Genomic DNA, 22637 nt, shown 5'->3' with positions numbered 1-22637 from the left:
AAAGTACTTACAAGCAGCAGTGAAAACAAGTTGGCCCCAGTCCTTGAAAAATCTCAATCATCCCTACATACTCCTAAAGGTTAAGAAACAAACACAATCTAATAGATATGTACAGGTATGGCTCCCACTACCCAGATTTTCCAATATATCTCTGAAACTGGTGCCAGTGAATGTGAGCCTTGCCTAAGAGCATCATTCCATCTTGTGATAGCTACAACCATCATTTGTCAATCGGTGATTCATCTAAAAAATAAGGGGCGCTTAGTTACCTCACCATACCCTACCCTTCATAGTTACCCTACTCTATACTATTCCCAAAGTAAATCAAAAAATAACCACAGAAACACTCTTCCATAGACAAACACTCAATAGTAGTTGCACCAACTCCTTCCCACCAAATACAATCTCAAACAACCGATTCTGAGAGCAGAGCAATAAATATCTCCCAGATCCCCCAGAATACCAACATTTCAATGACAACCCCCTCAGGAGTCCCAAGTAGTAGGTGTATGTACATTCTTTAATGAAGTGTATTTTGTCACTTCTGCAAGTGTGTATCCCCCTGAAGTGCTGTGATGTCTTATTCCCTCCTGAGAAATGCTTCTGATTGGTTCATATCCACGGGGAGGGGGGGAGACTTCACTGAGAGCTGCTGAATATGATGCTATTGTCCCAGTTCTGGAAGTGTCTCTGATTAGTGCTAAGTCTTGATTGAAAGACTGAGCACATGCTATCCTTGTCCCACCCTCAGAAGCACTTCTGATTGGTGAAAAATCCTGATTGACAGATAAGAGCGCATGGTAGACTAGTACAACCCCCAGAAATTACTCTGATTGGTCACCCGCCAGCAGGAACATCACATAATGCAAAAGAGAACAGTGCTTAGACACAAACTAGCAGGTAATAAGATAAAATCATTAATAAGTTAAGCGAGCCAATGGCTTTTTTATTATTTTAATGCTAGGAATTTGGGGCTTGTCCCCTTCTATAACCTGCAGCTGTATTTTATAATTGTAAAAAAAGAGAGAGAGAGCCTATTTTGCAAAATATATTTAAGCATGCCTTTTATCACAATTGTTCTGAGCCACAGTAAAGGCAGGAAAGAAATTAAGTGTGTGGAATCTGATGAGGATCTCACACAAACTCATAGTAAGTCAGCAAATATATTTACAGCCAAAGAACTTATGAGTAAAACTTAACATCTACAAGAGTGGGCCATTCAGAGCATTCCTGTTTCTGACATGAGCTTCCAGAGGCCAGGTACCAACATGTCAGAGCAGTGATGTTGTGCATGTGTGCATGCTGCGCAGACATGTGTGATCAGGGTATGTTTGAATTTGTCCTACGGTTATCATTCTGAGAATTTGCTGTTAACAATAGCATCTGCAGACGGTTGTGAATTTCAGCAATTTAAATCTTTGTCAGCATTTGACAATATGGCAGCCTCAGATTCCAATGCTATCCATTAAACCTTGAGGAGCCAGTTAAGACCTTTTGACAGATTGTATTAAAACCTGTTGTTGAGTTTCTGGCAAAGAAATAGGATACCTGAGACTGATTTTGATTGCCACCTAACGTATTATAATATTCATGACGTGGAGTATTTCAAAGCAGAGGACATACTCAGTAATACTTACCAGACATCCTGTGAAATGATGAGCAGTTCTTCCTTATCACCCATCCAAGGAATAGGCTGAGGTAAGTAAATGGTTTTTATATAGTAAGCAGTAAAACAGGCTGGTGGTGATAGCACAGTAAGAGATTAATTTTATATTTTGCATTAACAATTATATTTCTAAAGGGTATGCACATATGGTAGGAAGGAGGGTGTATTTGCACTTTATCTATTGATGATAATGATGACAATGCTGAGGAATATTTTTCCAATGTTAAGTTTAGACTCTCTAAACTCTGAATTCCCAATAAAAAGCATGTGCTAAAGAGAAAAGTGTGATTGTCAGTGGTGTTTTGGCAGAATAAATATGAAAATATTCTAAAGGGAATTTATTATACACTGATTGTAGAATACCAGATAATGCCAACTTTCCCAGCTCCATTGTGAAGTTTTTAGAGCTTTCATTCACTTCAAGTGCAATATCCCCAAGAGACAACCTGCAGACAGTGCTGAGTTTTTCTACAGAACATTTAAAGGCTTACCTTATCAAAATGTTTTAAATATGTACTCTGAGAACAATGTTACAAATGATCAAAAGTTTAAACATTTTGTAAAAAATATCAAGCTGGGAAGGAGACTTGGAGCATGTAACAATTATCAACACATGCAAACTTATATGGCTTATCATAAAATAAAGACGAAAAGTTAAGCTCATTGCTTGTTTCACAGTATTTTTATTCATATAATTTGAACTTTAGGACATTTGTAGGATTTGACAATGGGGCCTCAATAGGTGCAGTCATAAAAGAAACAGGAATAATGTCACTTGCATCCTTAAGAGCCACAGACTTTTAGTTTTCTATTTTTTCTTTAAAACATCAATACCGCAATATTTTTAACAGCAATACAAAACTCATCAATACTGTTAGAACCTTCATCTCGGCCACGGCACTCATAAATTCATTCCAACCTTTAGGGTTTTTTTCACAGTACGTGCTTGGTGTTGTAAAGCCCCTTTTACCAACTCTAAAATATTAGTATCAGAAGTGGGACCTCTTGTAGAAGAATGTACCACGGCAATCTCAAGCCATAATGTCCCAATGGTGTTTCATTTTGTTCAACAAAAGTTCAGCATTTTTCCTATGGGTCCAACTATGATCTCCTGCATTATTGGATCCTGTGTCAGCTGTTGTGATAATAGTTCTCGTAGTCCTGGGGTGATCAAGAGTGTTCTGGTGGGCAAATGAGACTCAGAGTATCCTTTTCAGACTCATTTTGTCTGATCAGCCTTAGAAACCTCTGCTGTACGAAATCTTGATGTCCTCATCAAATCAGATCTCTGAAGAATGGATCGCATGTCATTATCCAAATGGCTAGTGCTGGAAGTCTCTAAAGACTCTGCCTTGTAGCTGTTCCTGATGTGACACCAAATACATTTTCTTGTTTACCTGGCCAATAGATTACTCACCAGTGGTATAGCAGCTCCTAATAATGGCTCAATAAAGCCTCTTGACTGATGAATGATCTGCTTCTTTTTTCTGAGTGAGGCTTTTCTATCACCTAACTTTGTAATAAACTGATGGTCCTAATAAAGGAATCTTTGAGTTAACTTCAGAGTGTTTGTCGTGTTTGGGGAGCTGAGTCAGAAAATTTGAGAACCCTTTTATTATAGACCACTATTAGAGTTTTTCTGAGCACCAGATACTACTTTGATCTCTTTCTTCTCTTCCTCATCAGATAGACAATAATCATCAACCAAATTTTTCAAGCTCTCAAAGTTAACCTTATCACAATAGGCACTTTTTAGTGTAAGTCTTTTCACTTTTAAAACTGTCTTCCCATTTGACAAAGCCTACTCATACATTTTGGGACCAACTACCACAAGCTCAATGATCATGGTGTTTGGTGGAATCTCATTCATCAGCCAACCTCATCTTCCCTCGCTACATATAAAAATAACCGAATCAGGACCACAGTACAGATACCTGTCCCCCCCCCCCCATCAAACTATCTGTATAATTCCAAATGTACATAAGCATTATAAAACTGGAAATGAATATGTTGATACATGTTGATTTGGTAGGCTGATGTTTGGATGTTTTCCATGTGACAATGCTGCTTCTATATCCACAAATTCACATGATGAAACTTCATTATAGGACACAAAAAATATTTGAATAATTCTTCAGGATCTGTCACCACAGATGTAGTCAATTGGTGCTCTGCCCGAAATTAAATCCCAGTTGAAAAAGAGTTTAGTAATCTGCCTTTTAGCAGGACTTCAATATGCTCATATTGTAAGCATACACTTTCCCTCTTTTCATAATCATGAATATACTGTTCTTTATCCTGTTACGTCTTTCAGAAATCAGGGTAAAGCACTGATCTCCTGCTTTTGTCTGAGATGCATGTTAATTCCCCTTGTATTTTATTTGAGGTAGAAGGTTTTTGATGTGGATGGCCTTGGCTCCATAATTTGTTGATCCACTTGTGAAACTGTCAGTATTGGAAATTCAGCAAAATCTAATCACTTCACCATTCTGAAGGAACACAAACAGATAGTACTTAAGGACATAGAATTGTTGGTACATAGAACTTATTGACTGATGGGCGAAGAAGATTTTCTTTACATTTTTATTATTTGAAAGTTAGCTCACATCAATATTCCTAGTGACTTTGTTTTCTAAAAACCTACATTACACATTCTACCTTCTAATTCCTTATCCTGCATTCCACATGATGTGGAGGCCCTTGGTCCCACAATCTGACAAGCCCTTTGTGAAATAGTTGGCATTGGACATTTAGCAAACAACTGATCACTTCACCATTCGGGGGGGGGGGGGACAAGGAAACAGTCATTTGTAGCAACTGCTACAATAAAGAGGGTATGCTGATTATTGGATAAATAAGTAGATATTCCAACTACTTCTCATCAACATTCCTAACAACATTTCTTAGTTTTCTACATGTATGTGAATTAAATACTACACCTTCTAATTCATTGTCCTCTGTCCTTCATGATGGGGAAGGCCTGTGTTCCCTTCCCAATGGTATATATTGATACCATTATGAATCTTAGGACAGTGAAAAATTGGCAATCATTTCATCTTCTGCACATTGTGAAGGAAAAGTGGAAACAGACAAGCATCAGTATTGCTATAGAAATAGTGAAGCTTCTAAAATTTATGTGTGTAAGAAAAACAATACCTTCACAAGCTTTCACATATTGTTATTCTGATACCTCCTGCTAATAAAAACCACAAACGTTATAAATATACCATTTATGCATTTAAGAAATACTACATTTTAAAAATTAGCTACAAAATTACTTACATTAGTAGCACCCATTCTGAAGCACCCTTGTTTACTGGAAAATGTTGCAGATCATCTGAATAAGAGGCCTTCAACATTCTTGTCTGTTTCCATTAGATGAAGTCTCAGGCCCTATTCTTGATGTAAAATTTGCTGCACCAAAGGCATTGAATTCCTAACATGTATTTTGTTATTTGCAAAATCAGTCAGACTTTCTTCATCCATCATATCGTAAATACGTTTTAGGAAAAAAGAAATAACTGTTTTTTAAACATGCTTTGTAAATATGTTTTATTTGAAATTCATTGGGTATGATTATTTTCTTGTAATTAATTTCTTTGACATTAATTACATATCATTTTCTTGAGAGACATACGTAGGAGTCTCATCACAAATCCTTGTCATTAATGAAAGGGGGGATTTCTCCTTCTTGGTACACTGTACGAATGTCTCAACTTAAGCAAGTCTCATTTGAAATATAATTTATTCATTTTGTCTGAAACATTAATGAATACACAATTTGAGGCATAGAAATTTGAAGACACTTTTTAATAATATGTTTTTCATCAATTCCATCCATTTGGTCTTCATGTTGTGGACATCCCATTAAGCAATGATACAGTATTTCTTTTACAATATATGCCTTAAGAATATTCATAATTCAGTATTAAGAAGAACATTTTTAAAAGAGGAAATATCATAGATTATACTTATTATTACTGAAAATACTAAGTTTGGTAAATGGATTGCATTCACCATTTGATGTCTGACAGAACAGACAACAACAGGGCATGGTCATCATATTATGTTTGCTCTCATTAATATTATATAACTTAGCTCTTTTGCTAAATCTGAGACCCCACTTTTGTGGTTCAGGAATCAAATCTGCATCAAACAAATTATCCTCAGATTCTGCTTTAGCATCCTTTTGTTATATTCTTCATTGGATTCTGAGACTGCCATATTATTCTCAAATGCTGGTCAGGTTTTAAACTGTTGGAAGTTTTTATCTGCCTGCAGACATTGCTGTTGAAAGCACATGCTCAGAATAACAACCCTAGAACAAGTTTGAACATGCCCTGAGCATGCTTGTCACAAACATGTCTGCACAGAACACACGTGTGCACAGCATCACGGCTCTGACATGCCTGTACCTGCTCTCTGGAGGTTCATATTAGAAATATGAATGCTCTGAATGGTCCACTCTGGTAGATTACACAGCCTTTTATTTTATGTTTAAGCCACCATCACCACCCATAATAAGCCTTATTATTTTATTTCTCACGATTTTTTTGGTGGCAGATGTATGCTGACTTACTGTAAGTTTGTGTGACATCTTTATCAGATTCCCCACTCTGTTGATTTCTTTTTTGCCTTACTGCTGGACGAGAAGAATTGTGAGAAACAAGAAGCTTAAATGAATTTTTCAAAATAGCCTTTCTTCAGTTTCCCACCACAAATGATAAAATACAATAGCAGGCAGTTCTATGTAAGTTGACTTGAAAAGAAGCCCCAAATTTCTAGCATTAAAACAAACAAACAAAAGGATTGGCTTACTTATTTTAGTCATGATTTTATCTTATTACATCCTGGTTTGTTTAACACTGTCCCTCTTTTGGGTTGCCTAATGTTCCCACTGGCCACTCACCAATCAGAATCATTTCTGAGGGACCTATTGGGCAACCATGTGCTCAGTCTATCAATCATGACTTTGCACCAGAGAATAGCATCCTAGTCAGCAGCTGTTAATCAGTGCCTCCTCCCCATGGATGTGAAACAATCAGAAAGGTTTCCAGTGGAGGAAATAAGATATCACAAAACTTTCAGGGGGGATCCAGAAGTCATAGCAAGGCGTGTGTAGAGTATAAACTCTATGAAAAAAATTGTGTATATTCCAGGGGTGGGTTCCTGCTGGCATTACTGTTGGTTCGGCGCACACAAAAATTTGCACACACCCACTTGCTTCGCTTGTGCACATTTGCACCTAAAAAGGTCTGTGCATGCGCACACTGTTAGAAAAAGAAAAAAATTAAACTTTTGCAATGAATATTGTTCTGCGCATGCGCAGAACCGAAAATCAAGATGGTGCTGCCACTGGTAGAACCAGTTCGGGGTGTGGCAGGCCAAGTTACTACCTAATCGGCTAAACCAGTCCAACCGATAGGAACCCACTTGTGGTGTACTCATAGTACTGCCTTTGCCAGTGTTTCAAACAGAAAGAAAGCAACAGACTATAGTCCCCATCCTCAATTTTAGGTTGAGGTACATATTTCTCCGAGTCAATGTCAAACACAAGACTGACTCTTATTCACAATATAAATAGATCAGAGAAAAACATGGGATAGTTCATATACTCCCTATATTATCAAACTCCTCACCTGAGAAGAGATGTAGGAGACAAACCCAATCTCCACAAAGATGTCATAATGATCTAGATAACAATGTGTTTTTTTTTAAAAAAGAGGACTGTCATCACTTCTACCGACGGGGAAATGGAAAATCTTTTTTCAAAATCCAGAAAGGTCACAATAAATAACAAAACACACAGGTTTATACCAAACCCATGGCCACTCTCTCTTGAAGAAGAAGAAGATACAAATCTAAAGTACAAATCTAATTGAAAAATATTGCCCTGGCAATAGAACAAGTGCCACAGATAGGCTTTTGTTCCATGGGCATCATAGAAACTACTACTACTACTACCCCACCACACCAGCAATAAAGATGCCAACAGCCTCTCTCCAGCACTACCATAATCTACCTCTGCCCAATGATCTGGAAGCCACTACTGCCAGCAGCATACTAAACGGCTAAGTGAAGGAGCTAAATGCCAGGGATATAATGTTAGCCTTTGAGACCAAAATTTAATCAAAACTTTCCATGAAAGAGGATTTAACATCCCCAGAGTCCTTCTACTTAACAGCAGTTAACTACTTAGTTAACTACTTAACTATTAAACACTCACATAGTGGCCCCAGAGCACCAAAGGTGCATTCATTTCAAAGAGAAAAGAGAATGGGAAATTGCACTGCAAATGTCTCCTAAACCAGCATTTTTCAAAGTGTAATCCACAAAGTGAAACATAATAAATTGTAACATTTCACAATTTTAATTTCTAATACAGCACATACTGGAACATATAACCCACAAAAACTCTTTGAGGTCCTCATTTGTTTTTAAGAATGTAAAGGAGTCCTGAGATTCTTTTTTGAGATTCCTGTCTGAGAATCACTAGGGGATGGATTGCATGATTGCAATATGGGGACATGGACAAGGCCTTGTTGCAGGAGCCATTGGATGAGGGCTCACCCACTTGGAAGTCAGCAGCTTATGGAAACAGTTGAAAGAAATCCAGCACACAATCTATGGTATACATGTGCTTTGTTGAAGAAGAGGCAGTGGATCTGCATTTTGAAGAAAAAGAAGAACCTAGGAGGGGAGACAAAAGAGTCTGGGAAAATAAAATATGGTGCCATCCATAATTATAGACCATCTTTCTACAAAGTATGGGGTCTCTCCTGAAGGAAACAAGAAGAGACAAGGGATACTGGTAGAACTGGACTACAGGAAGGAGTCTTTTTTGATGCGTGAAGCTGCTGTTATCTAAAAAATAAATAGATACAAACATACAAAAATGTCGGTAGTTATTGTGGAGAAAGTTGATAGGATCTGTGAAGCCCGAGATCTAGAGGCAACCATCAAACACAAGGACTTGAATCTGGAGGGCAGCAAGAATTAAGAATGAGGAAGTTGCTGTTCACAGATTAGTCAATATGCCACCCTTTTCATGCCATAGTCAACTGATCATGACTTCCAGTGTTTGAAGTCCATATCTTTCAGCTCATACCTTCCATTGTCTGTTGACAGTAAAGAGATTAAACATTTGACATGTTCATGTAGAAGCAAGCAGAAGAGTCTATGTGATTCACTGTATGGCTGAAATTTTCTATAAATCTGCTTGGGGATCCACCAAAGATAGTGGTTTGCTTGTGGACATTAATATGAATCATTATCTAGTTTTCCTCCCCCCCCCCAACAAATGTCACAATGACCCATAAGGTGAAAAATTAGTTGGCTCAACCTTTTACGACCAGTCAAAATTACTTATGGCTAATTTGTACTCAGCAGCCCTCATAAGTCTTAAGTTCAAACTGTATATTGACATTCCAGCTTTAGATGTAAATCTAGCCATTTCCTCAATTTCCTTACTCATCCAAACTAGAAAAATAGAAAGAGAAAGGCCAATGCATTTCCAACACATAAAAAGGTTGTTTGAGAAGGAAGTAGATGACATTAACATTCTGGAATTTTTCAGAATTTCTTGAATTTAACCCTTACAAAAAAAAAAAAACCCTCTGGTAGAGCATAAAGAGACTTCTGGAAGTTCTTGGTCATATAGGAGCCTACCGACTAAAATAGACTCTGGGTAAGTGCCAATTCTGCCAGACATCTGAAGTGTGTGCGCAAATGCAAATTGCCACTGATCCCCAGGACAGAAGTTTCAACAACTTGGCCAACATTTATTACCTTAAAAGACTTTTCGGTCTTTGGGGAGTTTACAACTCTATGTGATTCAGCTGAGCTTATATTTCTGTAGTTTGTCCTTTGCTATTATGGGCCTCTTTAATTCTTCATCTTGGACAATGAATCAGAACCCCAGAAATGTGATAACTTAAGAACTCCAGAGTAATAGTAGTAGTACTAAACAGTATTCAAGACATTTATGGTAGCAATAGGGGAGGTGAACTCCAATTTCAATGTAACTCCCATTCCCCCATCTTACATGACTAACATTCTCAGCATTGCTTCTACATTATGATGCTGCATCATTACAGCTTGAAAGACAGTCCTGCCCTATGGTCACATAACAAACAATAGATCCAAAAAAGAGTGAGTATAGCTACACTCACTCTACACTCACTCTATAGTAAAATCATGGAAGTCAAAGGAAGTCCAATCATTACTTGTCCTTCATTTTAACTTCCAAAACACATTCCTCTGCTTTTCAGGCACTTTCATTGTCTACTGACAGTGTAGTGCAGGTCAGCAAAAATCATCTCTAGTAGGAATTGTTACTCCTTACCTATTGCAGCAGCATATAAATAAAGATGTGTTCATTTTATCCTGCCTTGTTTTCATATATGATTCAAGGCAGCAAGCATACATAACACTCCTTTTCCCATTTTCTCCACAACAACCACCATGGTGAGACTATATGAATGGCCCAAAATCACCCAGCCATTTCTTATGTCCAAACTGACACTACAATTCACAGCACTTTAACCACTGTACCAAATTTTGCCAACTGACTGAATTATACCTGTATTACTGATCTAAAAGTATGTGATTTCTTCAGGTGATTATATATACATTTTGCACACGGGAGAAATTTCTGGAGTGTAGCAGACACTCTTAACATAGAAGGATATAAATTTTCTATTTTTATACAAAATATTTGTGATCCCTATATCATTCCCTCAAATTAGATTCCTTTCTTCAACATTTTACCTAGGACAGCTCAAACAGTACAATCATAATTAATAAATTATATAATTGTATACATTATCCTGCAAAGATTAGGTTTTGATTTACCATTATATAATTTGTGTTATAGATCTACATCCATGCTTTGGAATAAAATCAAGTGTAAATATGCAGCATGGCATCTGATTAAAATGAAAGTACTTGGATTTAACTACATTTCAGAATGGTGATGGGATTAAAAATATTTTACTACCGATTCTGTGGGTGTGGCTTGGTGGGAGTGGCATGGCTTGGTGGGTGTGGCTTGGTGGGAGTGGCATGGCTTGGTGGGCGTGGCTAGGTGGGCATGGCAGAGGAAGGATACTGCAAAATCCCCATTTCCTCCCGATCAGCTGCGACCTAGGAAGCAGAGAATAGATGGGGGTGGGGCCAGTCAGAGGTGGTATTTACTAGTTCTCCGAACTACTCAAAGTTTCCGCTACAAGTTCTCCAGAACTGGTCAGAATCTGCTGAATACCACCTCTGGTTCAGAAGTCACAATCATCAGTGGTCAACTGACATTATGAATTGCTCTTGAACAAGTAGAAGTTACAAATGATATTTTTGTCTGAAAACAATTCTAAATAGACAAATCCTATATAAAAAAACCCTGCAAAGCCATTCAAGCTATCTTTGAATTCGTTCTAATGTAGTGTGCATTTCAGATATTTCTCCCCTAGAATTACACTGGCAGCACTTATTTTCATTCGACTTGATATGTCTAAATTATTTCCTAAATTAAAATCTGCATTAATTCCAAAACAGAGTGAGAATTGTGACTAACTTTCTCTGAGTTAGGACAAGGGTCGTCTTAACAACATTATGGGCCCGGGCAAAGCAGGATACTGGGGCCCCAGTGTGAACTACTCACAGGAATAAAAATGTAAATGGTAGATAAAATTAAACATATATTTGTGTGTTAGCATTAATTTAAAAATGCAGTAAAATGTAATAAACATGTTGCTGTATTTTTATGATACAAGGTGCATTGAAGGGTTAACATACAGATTAGTGTGGGGCCCTTGTGCTTGTGGGGCCCACAGGCAAGTGCCCATCAGACCTTGCATTAAGATATCCCTGTTAAGACCATGATTACTTGACACAAAATATGTATCAAATATATCTCATGTGTCACTATAACTTACAGTGCATTTAGAAAGTATTCAGATCCCCACCACTTTTGTCAATTTTGTTATGCTGCAGCCTGATTCTACAGTTGTTGAAATTCATTTTTTTCTAATTAATCTACACTCAGTACACTCAGTGAAAACAGAATTTTGGAAATGTCTGTAAATTTATTAAAAAGAAAAAACCTGAAATATCATATTGGCGTAAGTATTCAGAACCTTTGCAACAAACTTGAAATTTAGCTCGGGTGCCTTCCATTTCTCTGGATCATTGCTGATAAGTTTCTACACCTTGATTAGAGGTGACCTGTGGTAAATTAATTGATTAATTAATTAATTAAATTGATTGGACATGATTTGGAAAGGCCTCTCTACACACCTCTCTATAGAAGGCCTCACAGCTGATAATGCATACTGTAGCAGAGCAAACGCCATGAGGTCAAAAGAACTGTCTGCAAGCAGGGGTCTTCAACCTTGGCAACTTTAAGCGTGGAGGACTTCAACTCCCAGAATTTCCCAGCCAGCTTGCTGGGAATTATTCAAGGCACATATCTGGGGAAGGCTACAATAAAATTTCTGCTGCACTGAAGGTTCCTAAGAGCACAGTGGCCTCAATAATTCTCAAATGAAAAAAGTATGGCACAACCAGGAATCTTCCAAGAGCTAGCCACCCAGTCAAATTGAGCAATTGGGGGAGAAGGGCCTTAGTTTCACTTTGTTATTATGGGGTACTGAGTGTACGTTGAGGGAAAAATGAATTTGAACAATTGTAGAATCAGGCTGCAGCATAACAAAATTGACAAAAGCGAAAGGGTCCTAATACTTTCTGAATGCACTGTATCTGTATATCTAAAGTTATTTTGCATGCCACAGTTTTGCCCATTTAAATTTGCAGATGCTTGGGCTTAGTGGGATTTCTCAGTTTTTACTCACACATTTTAATGCCACAAGGGACAATTGCATTGTTTATTTATTGTTTGCAGTCTGGTTCTCTTTAGAAAAGAAGCCAATCCATAAACCCTTCTCTGTCACACTATATTTATTCCAAATTTTTCATATCCAAGCTTGAGTTGGAGCATCTTAATTAGATTATCAAAGACAATTAAATTCCTGATACATATACGGGTACGTCAAGGCATGTACCATTTGTCATCTGTGAAACTGACTCTAAAAAGCAAAAACATATTTTAATGATCCTTTTTACATAGTACCAGCTAAACAACAGAGGAACTATATAAAGGAGGTGTTAAATGAAAGCAACCTCCATCCTTACCCATTCAAGTTATTTGCACTATCATCATGCTGATCAAAGGACCCTCAAGTGCTGCTTTCTACTTCAGAGAGCCAACACTTAGTACCAAGGCAAGAAACATAATCTGAAAACAAATTTTATGCTTTGAGACTCATGTGGAGCATTCTATGGAATGATGATTTCAGCTGTCCATTATGGTTTTGGTTCAGATGTTATGCTTTAAAGAAAAAAAAGCTGCATGCACCTGGATTAATGTTATGCCTAATGAAAAAAGCCTCTCTGGAATAGGAGAAACTAAGTGAAGAAAAGAGGCAATAAATAATGCACAGGGGAATTCCACAAAAGTGCAGGTGATTAGTTTAGCAGCCTTTTCCTGACTAGCACAAACCTTCCTTTTTTCTCTTTTAATATACTACAATTAAAATGCTATAAATATATTAGTAGGGAGGGTGTGATACAGTTACATTGACATTCACCTCAGTTTCCTTCTGCAGTGAACAGTTATTTTAGAAAGCTTGCCATGGCAGAGGTTGGGGTAATGACCGTAGGGCCCTTTGCAGGGAAGCCTTAGCTGGTTGGCTCAGAACTTATTTTTGAAACGGAGAGGTGCCAGAGCCAAAGCAGCCTACCAGCCATGACACCCACTTGGAAATGGCAGGACACAGGAATGGGTAGTATCATATTTTCAGTCACTGGTACACAATATTTTCTTTTACATCTTGTCCCACAGCCAGTGAGATAAATCCAACCACATATGGGTCCACCTATATGCCACTGATGAATTGCTATAGGAGTTAGGGTCTTTTCCCATTTTTCCCTTCTCACTTTTTCTAAAGGTGTTTAATTCTGATGAATGAAGGTTCGGAAAGCTTACTAAAGGCTTGGAAAGAGCATTTTACTTATTCCAAAGATACCATGGTAATTATTTTAAGTTTATACCTCTCCATTTCTACCTTCCGTATAAGTAATCCTTGACTTATGACCATAACTGGACTGAAATCTTGGTTGTTGAGTGAAACGGTTGTTGAGTGAAACATGATTTCATTCCACAACCTAGTTCTAGTTCTAGTTTATTACTAGTTTATTAAACTTGTACGCCGCCCTATTCCCAGGGGGACTCAGGGCAGCTAACAAACTATAAGGGAATAGGGGTAATACAAAGAAGACAAACAGGACAAAGCAAAATACAAAACAGATTAAAAAAACACTACAACAGCCACAACAATTCGAGTGGGGTTGGGAAGTCATCAGCCCCAGGCCTGCCGGAACAGCCAGGTCTTGACGGCTTTGCGGAAAGCCTGAAGGGTGGTAAGGGTCCGAATCTCCACGGGGAGATCGTTCCAGAGGGCCGGAGCAGCCACAGAGAAGGCCCTCCCCCGGGTGGTCGACAGTTGACATTGGCTAGCTGATGGAACCCGGAGGAGGCCTAATCTGTGGGATCCAATTGGTCGCAGGGAGGTAATTGGCAGGAGGCGGTCTCTCAAGTACCCAGGTCCGATACCATGTAGGGCTTTAAAAGTAACGACTAGCACCTTGAAGCGCATCCGGAGTCCGATAGGCAACCAGTGCAGCTCGCGGAGGATAGGTGTAACGTGGGTGTACCGGGGTGCACCCACAATTGCTCGCGCGGCTGCATTCTGGATAAGCTGAAGTTTCCGAATGCTCTTCAAGGGCTGCCCCATGTAGAGCGTGTTACAGTAGTCCAGTCTTGAGGTCACAAGGGCGTGAGTGACTGTTCTGAGGGCCTCCTGGTTCAGGTAGGGACGCAATTGATGCACCAGGCGGACCTGGGCCTGGTGCATCAATTGCGTCCCTACCTGAACCGGGAGCAAGGGCCAACCCTTGTTCTCCCAGTTGTGATTGGTAGGCAACTGCATGGGGCATTAAGCAGAGAGTACAAAGGAGGCAGTCAGCCTCATGCTTGGAAGGGAACTATTGCACTGGGCTGGAGAAAGAAACAAGGTGTTCAGGATCTAAGTCAGTGATGGCTAACCTTTTTGTCCTCGCATGCTAAAATCGGGTGTGCACCCGAGCACATGCACACGTCTACTCCCACAATGCAATGGGGCCCGCCCCATATACATGTGTGCACAACCCACCCTGCACTCCCCCTCCTCCCACTCATGCGTGTGACCTCCCCCATGCTCCTCCTGTGCATACACGTGCCCTCCCCTCATGCTGTTTTGGGCCTAGCCGGCCTCCCTGAAGCCCCCTGAAACCAAAAATGGGGCACGGGGGGGTGAGCACTGCACCCCTATGCTCCCCTGGCCCCATGCATGCACGCCCCCCCCCATGCCTTCGTGCATGACTCCTACATGCGCAGCTGGCTGGTAGAAAGCACATTGGAGCTGAGCTGGACAACAGCTTGCGTGCCTGCAGAAAGGGCTCCGCGTACCATAGGTTCAGTATCATGGATCTAAGCTTTCTTTCTGCAGCACTTCAGAGGAGTTCTTTTCTCCACCACAGGAGAGAAACTCTTTCAAGGGGCTGCAGAAAACTTTTGGATCTGATCTGCATTTTTTCAGCCCTTTGGAAAAGTTTCTCTTCTCTCTGTGTGTTGGGCTGGAGAAACAAAGCATGGATCCAATCTGGAAGATCCTGTTTTATTTATCCAGCTCATTGCACAAGTATCCCTCCCTTCTAGAAGGCAAACCCTGCACTGGGCTGGAGAAGCTAAGTGGGGATCATCACAAAGATCCCTGCTTCATTTCTGCACTCCAACGAAGGATGTCTCCCTGATGTCTCCCTACCCCTCGTTTTTGGGGGTTTTTTTAGGGAAGGGGAAATCCTTCTTCAGATACCAGCAGCTTGCAACCTTCTCTGCTAACTTCCCCACTGATTTTCTGAGGAGGCCAACAGAGAAAACTGCAAATGGCAGTCACCTGATGATAGGGCACTTGGCAACCAGTTAGCTGTAAGAGTGAACAGGTTGCCAAACACCCAGGATCATGTGTCTGTGGAAAGAGAGAGATTTTCTGATGGCTGGAGGTGCTTTACAGATGATAAAGCACCCTTCCCTGGCCATGCTTTGAACTTTGAATGGTCATCAAAGGACAAGTCATGTTGAGAACGACCAAAAGAAAAAAATATGTAGCTCAGGGTCAACTAGTGGGCAAACAGTACTATATAAACACAGGGAACTAACCCCACACTTAACTTGCACTGATAGTTCCTTAGCTGGGCAATGAAAAGTCTGTAAACAAGCAACAAAAGCTCCAAGGACACCATGATTAATTTTCAACCAGGCACTGGAGAGTGGAAGGAAAAGGGAAAACAAGTTGTGGCAATTCTGTGCATGGGCAGTGGCAGTCTCTTATAGGCTTCGGATACGCGTATCCAGTTACAGAGCAGGGGCAACCCAGGAGAAGCTCTTCCGAACTTCCAACAACCCACTCCCGGCTTCTTTAAGCCACCAAGTAAGCAGCAGCAGCGCCGCCACCCGGGTTCCTCTCCTCCGTTCTTCGTCCCCGCGGAGCCTTGGCCACCGTTCCGCGCCCGCAGCGCACCAATCCTCGCCGCTGGCCCCCGGGACTGTCTGCAAAGGCAGCGGGTGAGCTGAAGCGAGTGGCTTTGCGCCGACTGTGGCAGGCGCCTTTTCTCAATGAGCCTCTTTAACCCCGCGCGACGCCCGCCTTCTCTCCCCCCTCCGCCCCGTTACCACCTGCAGCCCGCGGTTACCGCCGGGCATTTAGTCGCGCCAATTCTGGTTCCGGGTGGGGAGGAGGAGGAAGAGGGAGAGTAACTGACCGGATGCCGCGCTGCGCGTAAGACCAGAGCAAGAGGGAAGGTCACGGCCTCGCCAGCCAGTTAGCGCTGGACGCGCCCCCCCCCCTCGCCGCTACTCCCGGCCAGAGCTTCCCTCGAGCTCCGCCGCGCGGCCTTCAGGTTCGCGCGTACCCGGCTGGTGTCTGGCAGCGACGCCCTTGGCTAGAGGCGCTTATAGTCCTTGGCGGGCGCTCCGGTTCCCTACGGGGAGGACGCGAGAGGCGAAGCCGGCCCATTCCACCCCCCCCCCTCCGACCCTGCTCTGGCTCGCAGGCAAGTCGCAGCGTCTCCTGGCACTGAGCTGGACTCGGGAGAGCTGCAGACGCTGGACAGGGAGGGCTGTGAGAGGCGGCCAGCCTGAGGTTGCTAAGGCGATACCCGGGCTGTTGAGGGAAAGGGGGGCGATGTGGGGTAATCGTTTCCAAAGCGGTCCCAGGTAACCGCTTGGCCGCAGCCACAGCTTGCCTCTTTTGGGTTCCGGAGCCGAGAATTTCTACGCTGAAGAGGACGGGAACTAAAAACCGAAAGGCGGACGGGGGGATTTATTCGCTCCGGCTTTCAATTGTAATTTTGGGAGAGGAAAAAAGCGAAAGGAAAAGGCTGCCGCCCGCCTGTCCGCTCTGAGGCAAATTTCACGGAATCCGACAGGGACTCTCAAACCAGACGGGGGGACTGCAGATCCGAGCAGAAAGCGGCGCCTCCTCTCCCAAGGCAGCCCTGGAGAGCAACTGCCACCTGGGTGGTGGAGGATGGGGGTGGGGAGAGGGCAAAACTGAGCCGATTCGAATAACTTCGCGCCTCCCTCCACCCACCCCCCTCTTCACTCTCAAAAAGGATCAGCTGTCATTTTTACTGCTGGAACTCCAGACAAAACTTTTTTAAAAGTCCTCCGCCCCCGCCCCCCCCCGCATACACATAATCCTACATCGTACAAAAGAACATATCTCCCCCTTCAAGAGAACTAGAACAAAAGCCTTGCCTCCCCGCCTCCCTCCCCCCTCCATCAGAGGGAAGAGTCTGGAGCTGTTCTAATGGAGCTGATCCTAAAGTTAACATTCAGCAGCCCATTTCCAGACAGCAGCGCTAAATCTATTTGGATAAAACGCGTGTAGCCCAGACACTTGGCACCAGGCCCATAGGAGTTGCAGAAGCAGCCCAGCTGAAAACAAGCGTCTGGGACTGAACTCTCTCCGCGTTCACAGCAGTGAAAGGAACCAGCCAATACAAGGAGTCTGGACGCAGAGAATCGTCCTTCACCCCCTACCTTCACTCTCCGGGCACACACCTTCGCCGCCACCTTTCACACACACACACAGACACACCATCCCTTTGAGCAGCCCCGTCGCCGCGATTCCAGAAGCCCCGTAAAGGGCTGCGTGTCCAGCAAAGCCCTCCGGATCGCCGAGTAAATCAAAGCCCCGCACTTCCACCTCTCCCATTCGCCCCTCAAGAGTTGGAGGTCCCTCTCCATTCAGTGGAGCAAGCCGGCTCGAGCGATCCCATCAATGCCACCCTTTGAGTCCACGCACAAAAACACGCACTTGTCTTCCCCATTGCTATAGACACTGGCGGCCCCCTGCCAAGTAACGGGTTTGGATTAGAAGCGAAGTCTCGCAGACACCCAGTTTCCCATTCGCGGCCAGATGTTTTGCTGGGTTCTCAGTGAAGCGTTTCCGCTCCTTTAGGAGCACACTTGTTAAATCCAGCTGCTTTGCCGCAGAAAGTCTTCGCGCCCCTCGTCCCCCGCCCCCGTTAATCCTCACCGCTCAGAGATCGCTCTGAAATCATTGCAAATCCAGATCGCCTAGCCAGTGTATTTACCAATCACCCCCCACTCCGTATCTATACGGGAGACAAGAAAATCATAAGGCAAAAAGCCCGTCAAAGCTTTCCTTACCGTTCTCATCTTCAATGTCTTTGCTACAAAGTGACTTTCAGACAATGGCAATTGGACTGGACGGGTCCCGTATTCCTCTCTGATTTCCCCCTCTTGGCAAAAGCCAGCCAGAGGTAAATTCTAGAGCAGAATAAAATCCTCTAGCTTTTCCTAAACTGAGGCAAACCGGACAGACTAAGCAGAAAAGAGGGATGCCTTAGGCTTATCCAGCCTGTCTAAGCTCCCTGCATTTTTTTTGTCTTTTTACAACCCCCCCAAAAAAGAAAGGAAGGAAGGAAGGGGGAGAGAAAGGAACAGGGGAAAAAGGAAACGGGGAGAGCGGGGGGGGGGGGTAAAGCCTTAATCGGGAGTTAAGGTTTGCTTCTTGGCCACCCTTTCGAGGCAGAAATATGATGTGAATACCATTCAAAAGAAGGAGAAAGGGAAGGAAGGAGGGGAAGAGGGAGCAGGAAAGGCTGGAGAGAAAGTTTTTGTTGAAGTAGCTCGAGATCTCTGCTCACTACCGGCCTTTAGCCAAGTTAGAGCTGAAGCAGAAGCGGACTATTTTGGCCTGGGAGGGCACGCTGACGTCACTTTGCAACTGTGCCGCTGGCACAGCTGCGCATGTCGGGCCATTACGTGGAGGAGGAGGGGAAGGCAGAGGTACCATTAAGGGGTAATGGAGTGGGCTAGGACAATGTAAACTTCACCCCACACACACACACACCCCGCCGACTGTCTGTTTCTTTTGCGCGCGCCATAGCGCTCTTCTCTCACTCTTTCCTCCTCATGACTCTCCCCAGGCCGCGTACCTCTGCTGGTTCTTTCGGTCAGACGGGCTGTTCCAAAACTGCTCTGCAGAAATGGGGGGAAAGGCGACTTGACTCGGGATGAGCCGGTGTATCTGGAAAAATCTTCCGCGCTCGGGGAACTTAAATGACCGCTAAAACCAGGCGGCTTCCGCGCACTGCCCTGGACCGGGGTAGTCAAAACTGAGGGAGGAGGAAGAACAAACGAGGGGCCTCGGCGTGAGGTTGATCAGCTCCGGTACCTTCGGTCTGCAATAAACTTGCGGTGTTATCCGCGTTACACAAAAGATTTACCCCGTCGCCTCTTCAGGAAAAGAACGCAAAGCATTTGATTGCTTTCCTTTGTACGAATCTAGTCCTCATATGCAACCGAATGTGTGAATTCATCAGTAGGTAAAAGTTTGGTAGTTGCATACTCCTTCCATCCAGATTGCTTAAATCCAGATAAGGGTCGCTGAAGACCAGATTTTGTCCTCGTGGCCCGAGGTTGAGCCCATCTGGACACTTAGTTGTAGGCTAGAAAGCAAGCAAGATATAGAAGCACCTACTCCTTATCCATAGAGGTATTCTATTCACTTCCAAACATGGAGACTAATGAGTCATTGGGGGTAATATTTTTGTGGCAAACTAAGGCACAAGAGACTTTAATTGCCTAATTTAATCTGTTAAGGCCAGTCACTTTTTAAAGTCCAGGGGTGATAGCATGTTTACCTTATAAATTCTCCACACATGCATGAGAGTCCATCTGAGCAAGTGTCCACATGACAACGAGGAACAACAACACACAGAATTCCACCACCAAAGAGCAGGTTTCAGTAGTCCCAAGGAGATACAGGCAGCTGATGGTTCTTGCATGCTATATCACACCTGTAATATAGTGGTTTTACAGTTTCTGTACACTACGCGTTTACTATAGTGGTTTCCAGATGTGTATTGGTTTTATTCATCACACCTTTGATTTTAGACGTCTGTAAACTTGTGCACGCAGCAAATCTTGGTGATACTTAATTTCTCTACTATGCTGACAATCCCACCTTGTCTCATTCTAGGATAGTGGGGCCACATAGTGACATATGAGAAGTGACAAAAGCAACAACAAATACTCCTCTACTCCTATCCCATTTCTGTTCACTCAATTAACCCGGCTTGTGAAAGAGATTCTGTTTTTCCCTTCTCCGTCCCACATTATTTCCAGATGGTAACCAGAAACTAGCCGACTTTGGAACTGGCAGTGAGACGGTTCTTGAGGTTGGTTTTCTCCCTCCCACCCTTTCCTCAAAACTTTCCTGTACGGAGGATATTCATGGCCACGCTGCACCGGTCGCAGCCAGGAGGGAAACGCTCGCTCTCCCCCCCCCCTCTCTCTGTCTGCAGATATGCAGAAACCCGAATTGAAACAAAAGCTACGCGTTCCGACTAAAAGTGCCAAGGCACTTTCGCTTTCATTTAAACGGCTCTTCACACCTAAGGAACAGACAGGCGAAAGGGTTGCTTGGAGGGGATCCGAGTGGGAGGGCGAGACAGTAAACTCAAGGCTTATTTTCTCCAAAGAAAAAAGGAGCAGCAAACCTAGGCACGGTAGAAAAGTGGGTGAACGAGTGAGCTGGGTCGCACAACACCCCCCCCCCCAAAAAAAACCCACCAGCCTTCCTCCAACCTGAAAGTGTGTGAGGCTCCAGGAGGAAGCATAACGGGCGCTTTTAAGATTTCACCCACCACGAGAGCGCTCAGCTGGGCACGAGTGGCACAAGCGATTCACCCCCCCCCGCCCCCCAGTACCCAGTGGTTTGTGTCGCTGGGCCCATGAATGGCTCTGCGCCCGTGGAGGCTCGATCTTCCCGCGGAACACCCCCCCCCCAGCGCTCCTGGGTGCAAATTTAGGATTCAGATTGGCGGGTTTCGGTTTGTTCCACAGCCCAGGGTCAACCAACACACACACACACACCCCGCCCCTCCCCATCCCGGTGAGGCTCAGCTTCGCGCAGGCGGACACCGAAAGAAACGTGGCCTGTGGCTGCCCCGTACCAAGGGCATAAGCAGGCTGAGTTTTGGAGAAAAGCTTTCCTGATATTTAAAAGTTTAAAGCGTTTCCGAGACAATGGGCGCGGGGGGGGGGAGGTGTCAAGGCTCTGCGTCTGCTCTTGGCCTCGACGGGATGAAAAACTCGAATTGTTGGGTGGGTTGCAACCTACCCCGTGGCTTCCAAGCCCTCACCCCTTTAGCTTTAACAACAAAAGGGAGAGAGACTGGCTGCCTCCTTTTAAAAAAGAAAGAAGAAACGAGCGAAGCCGAGAAATACTTATTGCCTATTCAAGGAGCGCCATCCTGCGGCCAGTGGCGGTAAAGAGCAACTGGATAACTCTTTGAATTCCGATAGTTGCTGGCACTGAATTTGGCTACTTGTTTAGTGGAAATTGCGGTTTCACTCGCCTATGTTCATTATGAACCGCGAGGGCCTGTCCTCTCTGTTGCTTCTTCTTCTTCTTAATATAAGTTATATACCTCTAAAAGATGTATACAAATAGAGCTAAGTCAGGAATGGGCAAATACCGGCTTTCCTTGTATTTGAAACCAGCTTTTATCACCTGTATCTAGCCAGGATCCTATGAAGCATGATGGGCAATCCAAATATCTGGAAGGCCTCTCTCTCTCACCTGGAGAGATTCAGTGGTGGTATTGAGCAGGTTCTGACCAGTTCTGGAGAACTGGTAGCAGAATTTTTGAGTAGTTTGGAGAACCAGTAAAAACTACTTCTGACTGGCCCCGCCCCCATCTATTTTCTGCCTCCCAAATTCCAGCTGATCGGGATGAAATGGGGATTTTGCAGTACTCTTCCCCTGTCACACCCACCAAGCCACGTCCACCAAGCCATGCCACACCCACAGAACCAGTAGTAAAATATTTTGAATCCCACCACTGGATAGATTCCCGTTACTTGTAAAATTTGCTGGGGTGTTAGGCCTACTTGGACTTACTGTCAAAAAAATAGAACACACACACACATACACACAAGCATTCGCCTTGCTTTGTTTCCTACTTATTTTTCTTGAAAGAACACATTGGAATAGTCTTCATTCAGTTTATCTGAATGTTACCCCCATTTCAAGTAACCTTTCAAAATGAAACATTTTAAAAATTAAAATGAAATGAAAAAAAATGAAACATTTTTTTCATCAGCTCTAGGAAATACAGGTAGTCCTCAACTTACAACAGTTTGTAACAGTTACAACAGCACTGAAAAAAGTGACTTATGACCATTTTTCACACTTAAAGACCGTTGCAGCATCTCCTTGGTCACATGTTCAAGATTCAGATGCTTGGTAACATTCATAGTTATGAAGGTTGCAGTATCCTGGGA

The 22637-nt window shown here is 43.1% G+C and overlaps 1 protein-coding gene across 1 annotated transcript in view; it reads right to left on the bottom strand.

The window, feature by feature from the left end:
* The window catches only part of ADAMTS6 (ADAM metallopeptidase with thrombospondin type 1 motif 6), a 129214-nt gene extending 110173 nt beyond the window's left edge, over positions 1-19041 (bottom strand). The window contains 1 exon segment of the mRNA XM_032213354.1: positions 18492-19041. The gene's annotated coding sequence lies outside the window, so the exon portion shown is untranslated.
* Between the last annotated feature and the right edge of the window lie 3596 nt (positions 19042-22637).

This window comes from Thamnophis elegans, chromosome 3 (genome assembly GCF_009769535.1).
Source record: "Thamnophis elegans isolate rThaEle1 chromosome 3, rThaEle1.pri, whole genome shotgun sequence".
Taxonomy (NCBI): Eukaryota; Metazoa; Chordata; class Lepidosauria; order Squamata; family Colubridae; genus Thamnophis; species Thamnophis elegans.
Note: the sequence above shows the minus strand (reverse complement) of the source record. Positions and strands in the feature narration are given on the sequence as shown.